Below are 7,794 nucleotides of genomic sequence, written 5' to 3'. Positions count from 1 at the left end.
GGGAAGGAGACACCCCAAAGTAGGCATAGCTACCAGGTTATTATTCCTAACAACCCACCCTTTCCATACCCCACTCATCGTCAAAGAGCCTCACACTGTCAGAAGATCCAGCCGAGTCAGGCAAGCTAAGTGAATTCTGGTAATGCAATATTCCAGGTTGTCTTAAACCAAAGGAGTTTGTGTTAGGAGAATAGTGATGGGGCCAGTACTTGAAAATCTCTTAAATATTTCAAAACCAACTTACTTTGCACCCACTTTAATTATTACAATATGGTGCCGTGTTTTAGAAAGAGCAATGTACTGATAAAGTTCTTTAAATACAGATAATAAAAAACCATACAGCTAATTTAATTTTTTTAGAAGTGGCCAAGCACTGAAAGAACAGCTGAAGCACCAAGTAGCAGAAAGGGCAAAGAACAAGGTGGATCTGCCTCCAGGGTAGGAAGACCTCAGGGAGTGCTCCAGGTGTTCTTCCTTCCTGGCCATTATCTGCACAGGGTTCATCTAGAGGAAGAGAGAGTTGCTGGCTAGATAGTCCTGCGCCCACTCCAAGGCCAGGTCAAAGCAGGGCACCTGGGTCGCAGTCTCACCAAGACTACAATGAGCAGGAAGGGCTACTGGGCAGGTGATATCACTGGCATCCACTCCCAAAGATGTGATAAATAATACCTCCTCCCACCCACCTCTCCCTCCATCCCCCCGCCCACCATCATTCCAATGGGTGAGAGAAATGTCCGAAAATTAGGATACTTGCCCTGGGAGCACTGAAGGGTAGTTTTCCCATTATGACCATGCTGTCTTCCCAAATTGCCATTATTTTAAACTTTTCTCATCTTCTTATAGCCCTTTGGGTCCTCTCATCCTAGAGTTAAGAAGAGGGGCACCTGAAAAGTAAGATACTTATTCTGAGGGATGTAAAAGAGCAATGTTTCAAGGGCACCAAAGTTATTGTTATTTTGCCATTCCTGCAAACACGGGCAAGATTGCAAACATTTTTAGAACAATCTGAGACTTTATTCTGCATGAGGGTGAGAGGGGATCAGGCCTGGGATGGAAGGAGTATGTGCCGTGTTACTCTGGACAGTGGTATGTCTGGGTGCTGAGCTCATGATTTCAATGAGCAGCTGAGATGCTGATATGGAGCTGTCTGCACACCAGGGGATTCTCAGACGTGTCCTCACCCCTGGTTAGAAAGACAGTCAGTGAAGTCCAGATGGTCAGGACCCCTTGGGCTCCAGGAGGATGTACCCCAGCTCACGGGTTAAGGTCAGGAAAAAGTCACTCTTCAAAATGAAAACTAATAATCATGACATGTACTGAATGACACTCACATGTACAGAATTAATCTGCCCTGGGAATTTCAGTCTAAATTGGAACACATATAAACAAATTACAATCTCCTCAATTGTATTATGGCTCACCTGGTATGAAGTAATGAGACCAGGGTTAATAATTTTATAGTGACTTTAAGAAGGAGTGGACCAAAAAGAGTTCATTGGTGTCTTTCCCATTTCCATTCCAGAGAGGGGGTGCTGGTTCTGAAGGATGATATCTAGAGAGTAGAAAAGGACAATTCTTTTCAGCACCCCAGCCTGAGGGAAACATCCCTTGGGAATTATAAGTTCAATTCCTTTGGTAATAATTTTGAGTGTACCAAGCGACCTGAGCATCCATGCAACCTTTTCATCTGGGTAGACATATCCACCCCTCCCACTCTCCATTTCTCAGCTGGAGAAGGCTGAGGAAATGTTAAGTTTGATTGTTCTACCAGCTTTGCCCATCCTGATGCCATGGTCCTCTATATGGGTGTTTTAGTCAGGGTTCTACAGAGAAACAGAACCAGTAAGATGTATGTACATATATAGAATAAGATTAATTATAAGGAATTGGCTCATGTGATTATGGAGGATGACAAGTCCGAAGATCTGCAGTCAGCAAACTGGAGGCCCAGGAAAACCAATGATATAACTCCAATTCAAAGGCTGGCAGGCTTGAGACTCAGGAAGAGCTGATGTTTCAGTTCAAGTCCAAAGGCAGAAAAAAAAGCAATGTCCCAGTTAGAAGGCAGCCAAGTAGAAAGAGTTCCCTCTTACTTGGGGGAGGGTCAATTCTTTGTTCTATTCAGGCCTTCAACTGATTGGATGAGGTCCACTCACATTAGGGAGGGCAATCTGCTTTGCACAGTCTATTGATTTAAATGTTAAACTGATCTAAAATACTCTCACTGACATACACTCAATAATGTCTGACCAAATTTCTGAACACTTTGTAACTCAATCAAGCTGACGCATAAAAATTAATCATCACAATTGGGTATGGGGTAACTTCAAAAAGACAAAAACTGGTCTGTTTGAAAAAAATCTTAGATTTTATTAATGTCATGCCTGTACCCAAGGAGCACTGGTGTAAGCAAGGGGGTTACATCTCTGAACAAAAACTGTATCTCTTGCAAAGCAAGCCAACGAACAACAACAAATATAAACAAACAAACTTTCTCCAATAGTACTTTTAAATTATCCACTGCCACGATGATAGCCAGGAGCATTGCCAGGGAGGGGCCATCCTGACACTGTGGCTGTCATCCTTTTTTTACGTATTAGTTTCAGGATACAGCACAATGGTTAGACATTTATGTAACTTACTCCAGTTCCACCTGGCACACATACAGCCGTTACATTATTGACTATGTTCCCCACACTGTAGTCCCCATCCCCATGAGTGTTTTGCAACCACCAATTTATGACCTTCATCTTTTTCTTACAGCTTTATTGAAATATAATAGACAATTAGTTGCTCATATTTACATTGTACAATTTAATGAGCTTTTTCGATTATAGTTGCATACAATAGTATATTAGTTTCATTTGTACAGCATAGTGATTAGAGATCTATATAACTCACAAAGTGATCACCCCACTAAATCTAGTACTCCTCTTCCCCCTTATATATGTATTACAACACTGGTGACTATTTTCCTTATGCTATGCTTATATCTCCAAGACTATTTTTTAACTATCCATTTTACTTCTTATTCCCTTTGCCCTTTTTCATCATACTCCCCAACCCCCACATCTAGTAGCCCTCGAAATAGTCTTTGTATCTATGAGTTTGTCTCCATTTTTGTTGTTGTTTATTTTGTTCTTTAGATTCTACATGTATGTGAAATCATGTGGTATTTGTCTTTCTCTATCTGACTTACTTCACTCAGCACAATAATCAAGGCAATATCTTTTCCCACTCCCTTCCGTTTAGTCTGAGTGTGTCTTTTAATCTAAAGTGAGTCTCTTGTAGGGGTCTTGTTTTCTTATCTATTCAGCTACCCTATCTTTTAGTTGGAGCACTTAATTCTATTCCATTTGAGGTACTTGTTGATAGGAATGTAGTTATTACCATTCTTTATTCATGTTTTTGATGTTTGTTTTTTCTTCTTAAAGAAGTCCCTCCAACATTTTCTGTAATACTGGTTTGATGATGATGAATTCCTTTAATTTTTTTTTTTTTTTTTTTGCTCTGGGAAGCTCTTTATCTGTTCTTTGAGTCTAAATGATAACTTTGCTGGATAAAGTATTCTTGATTGTAGATCCTGGATTTTCATCACATTGAAAATTTTGTGCCAAGCCCTTCTGTTCTTCACAGTTTCTTTTGAGAAATCAGCTGCCAGTCTTACAGGTGCTCCCTTGTAGGTAAATAACTGCTTTTCTCTTGCTGCTTTAAAGATTCTCTCTTTGTATTTAACCTTTGGCATTTTAATTATGATGTGTCTTGGTGTGGGCCTCTTTGGATTCCTCTTTCTTGAGACACTCTGAACTTCTTGGGGTTGTATGTCTATTTCCTTCAAATAGCTCTTCAACTTCTTGTTTTCCTTCAGGTACTCCTATGACACGTACATTTTCATATTTAATTGTGTCCCAAAGGCTTCCTAAATTACTATCATAGTCTTGGCTTCTTTTTTCTTGCTGTTCTGATTGGATGTCCTTGGCTTGCCATCCTCTATATCAGTTATTCACAATCCTCTGCTTCATCTACTCTTTTGATTCCCTCTAATATACTCTTCATCTCAGATAATGCATTCTTTATTTCTGACTGGTTCTCTTTTATAATTTCCATTTTAATTTTTGTGTTTTTTATCTCTTTGCTAAGGTTCTCACTGAGTTCATCTATACTTCTCTTAAGTTCATTGACAATTCTTATAACCAATGTTTTAAACTTTGCATCCATTAGATTCCTTACTTCATTTTTCCTGGATCTCTGTTCTGTTCTTTCATATGGAAACTGTTTCTTTGTCTCCTCATTTTGGCTGCCTTTCTGTGTGTGTTTCTATGTACTAAGCACAACTCCTAATTCTCTTGGTTTTATTAGTGTGGCTTTGTATAGTAGATGTCCAGTGGTGCAGTCCTGAGAGGGGTCCACCTGCAGGCCAAGTTTAGCTCCAACTTGCGCCCCTATAGGGTCACCTGGTGTGATTCAGCATACAATCCACAGATGCTGTGCTTATAGTTGCCTCAAGAGGCCACGCCAGAAACCGAGGCCAGCTTCCACCAGTGTGGGGCTTGGAGCTGCTCAGCAAGGGGCACAGGACAAGCTGAGGACACAACTGGTTGTGGCTTGAGTAGGGCTATAAGTTGGGAGAGGCAGAGTTTCAGGGAATCCTCTGGGCGGAACAACCTCTGTTATCCTGTTTGATGACTTCTCAGCTATGGCAGAGCTGCGTCCACACACTGGGAGTGGGGAGGGCTCAACAGAGGAACAATGGACACCACCAGCACTTCTGCCCAGGAGAAAGCCTCATCTTAGGCCTCTGCTCCAAGAACTCAGTGTCCCCCTGTAAGTCCCTGATGCCCCCCAAGCAGATGACCCAGTACTAGTGCTCAGAGCGAGCGAGTCCGTCACTGCGAAAGTCCACTCCCAGGCACGGTCCCTTTAAAAGGAACGTCTGCAGCTGCCGACTGCAGCTGCCATAGCCTCTGTCCCACTCAGCCATTGGGGACCAGGCAGCCTCGCATCTTCGCTCCCTCCTACCATTGCAGGGTGATTTCTTAATTCTCTCCCTAGTTGTAAGGCTTTTGTTCATCTAGATCCCAGGTGACTCTGCTTGCTGTTTGCTCAGTGCTTATGTCACAACTTTGATGTAGTCGCAAGAGGAGATATACTAAGCCTCTATCATTTATGCCATTTTGCCTGGTCTATGACCTTCACCTTTAATTCAGGGATGATTGTCCTCTATGAACTCTGAGCATCTTGTCACTTGACTCTTTCCTTGACTAACATATCAGTTATCCAGAACTCCAAGATTATCACCTAGGACAGTAATTCTCACTCTAGCTGTACATTAGATTCTCCTCAGAAGTTATTTTAAAAATTACTTATTATCCTGCACCCTCAAAGATCCAATTTAATTGATTTGAGGTAGTCTGTACATTGGTAATTTTTAAAGCTTTCCAGGTAATTCTAAAGTGCAGCCAAGGCTGGAAACTAGGCTGGGAAATGCAAACAATCCTAAGAGCAGGTTGGGATAGATTTGACTCTGTCTAAGATCACAAAACAATGGAAAGCTGGCATTGCCAAGTCTTAGGACAGCTTTTAATGGCCAAAATTGAGGAACAAACCCCGAACTATGGGGAGTCTAGCATGTCAGGACCCCGTCAACCTTTCTTCTCTTTTCCTCCCTATTCTCTCTTTAGCTAAAATGACACCTATCCTGATCTGAAAGCTGGGAACCTTTTTTCAGGCAACTTTATCAGGACATTATTCCTGCTCTGAAACCCCAAGCACACATAGATAGACATATGCTCATAGACTCTTCTCTCTTTTCCCAGTAAGCAGGTGCATGGTCACGTGTAAGAGTGCAGCTTTAGAGAAAGAGCATTTGACAAAGAGAAAGCTCTGGTCCAAGAGCTCTGTGACCTTGATTAAATCACCTCTCCCTGCTGAGCCTCATTTCCCCATCTGTAAAATGAGAAGAGAATTTTCAAGGTCCCTCTGTGTCTGAACTTCTGAGATTGGAGAGGCAGTATGGGGCAAGGATAATGTCTCTTGATCTAGAATCTACAAAACAAGAAGAACAGTAGTTGTCCTGCCAAATTCAGAGGGCTCTGCTCAGAATTTAATGAGATAATAGACTTTGCATAACTATGAATTAGTTAGAGAATGTTAGCTGCTATAACAAATGAACCCAGCATCAATGGATTAACACAACAAAGGCTTATTTCTCACATCACCGTCCAATCTGGGCTCCAAAGAGTCTGTCAGGGACTGAGGCTTCTTCTCTCTCATGGGGCCATCACCTTCAACATGTATCTTCCAACATCACCACAGAATGGGAAGAGAGAGCATGGAGGATAGTGGAGAGGATTTTATGACCAGGCCTGAAAGTGGCATATATCAGTTCCACATTTCCATAGGGCAGAACTCAGTCACATGGCTCCTAGCTAACTCCAGCAGAGTCTGGGAAATGAAGTCTTCCCATCTATCTGCAACAAAAATGAAATTGGTTTGAACACATAACGTGGTCTTGCCTGTGTAAGACTCTGAGTGAATGCCTTTCAAGTAAAATGTTAGGTATTAATAGTAATAAGGATACCTGATAGTAACATCCCACATGCCTGGATGGAAGAGAGGATAGTAATGAACATCATTTATTTATTGGCAGTTCTGAGTCAAGAATAATGTTAGACATGCACATCATATATGAACAACCCAGAGACACTTGAATCACACACACACACACAAATTCCATTTATTTCTTTTATTTAATCAAAGCTCTCATTCTCCAAGATGAGTACATATTCCAAAGTCATTTACTTGAGGTGCCTCCCCCTCAACTTAGGATCTTATGAAAAGCCCAAGGCTTATAAAGTCTGGATGGTTGGAAGATTCTGTGGTCTGAAGTCCACTGTGGCTGCAGCTCCCAAAACAGCTTGGCCAGGCTTGCATGGTCCATAGGGAGAGAGAGGGCTCCTTTAGGGACATTCTTGTGCTCTGGCAAAGTTGACCCAGGAGACCATAGCAGTGGCGTTCAAGGGCACAGAGTTTATTGCTTAGCTGCCCTCATCTGAGATCTCTGTCACCATCAGTAAGCTATGTCCCAGGTAGCCCTAGCTTTCTTCATTCCCTGGGTCCCCATAACTCTTGTGCCCTATAACCCTTGGGAAATCCAACCTCACACTCTTAGGTTGCCCCTTTCCACTTTCCACTAAAGGCAGCAGGCTTCCTCTTCATCCCCTTAAGATATCCAGCTTGTATCAATCACATAGACAGGGATCTCAAACTCCTGGGCCTAGGAGAATGTAGATGAGTGAAACAAGGAGAATGGGAACTAGGAAAAACTAGGAAACCTATGCACCATCTCAAGGGAACAGCTGCTCCCAGGCCCTGTCGATTGTCGCATGTGAGAAGAATGAATGCCCAGCATCAACAGACTTTCAAGAGATGCCAAAACCCCCAACTTTAATGCAAAATCTCCTGAATTGTAAATGCTGGCAGCTAATTCAATTTTTAAAGACACTATACAAGCCCAAACAAAACACGTCTGCAAGCCAGATGTGGACCAAAGCCTGATAGTTTGTTCCGGCTGCCCAGAAACTTTCGAAAACAAAGTTTATTTGGGGCTGTCTCCCGGGGCTACTGGCAACTTCTCCATTTTTCTCTGAAACATAAAAACTTAACTCTTTTTGCAAAGCAGAGGAAAGTAAAGCTCAGAAGACAAAGGCTTGTCTGCCCTCCTAGTGAGGGCAGAGAGGAAATCACAATGACCACAGTTATAAGTCTTTGCGCGCAGTCCATGGGGTGGGGCGG

The sequence above is a fragment of the Pteropus alecto genome, unplaced genomic scaffold, assembly GCF_000325575.1.
Source record: "Pteropus alecto unplaced genomic scaffold, ASM32557v1 scaffold398, whole genome shotgun sequence".
NCBI classification, from domain to species: domain Eukaryota; kingdom Metazoa; phylum Chordata; class Mammalia; order Chiroptera; family Pteropodidae; genus Pteropus; species Pteropus alecto.
The sequence above is the reverse complement of the archived record's forward strand: the minus strand, read 5'-3'. Positions refer to the sequence as shown.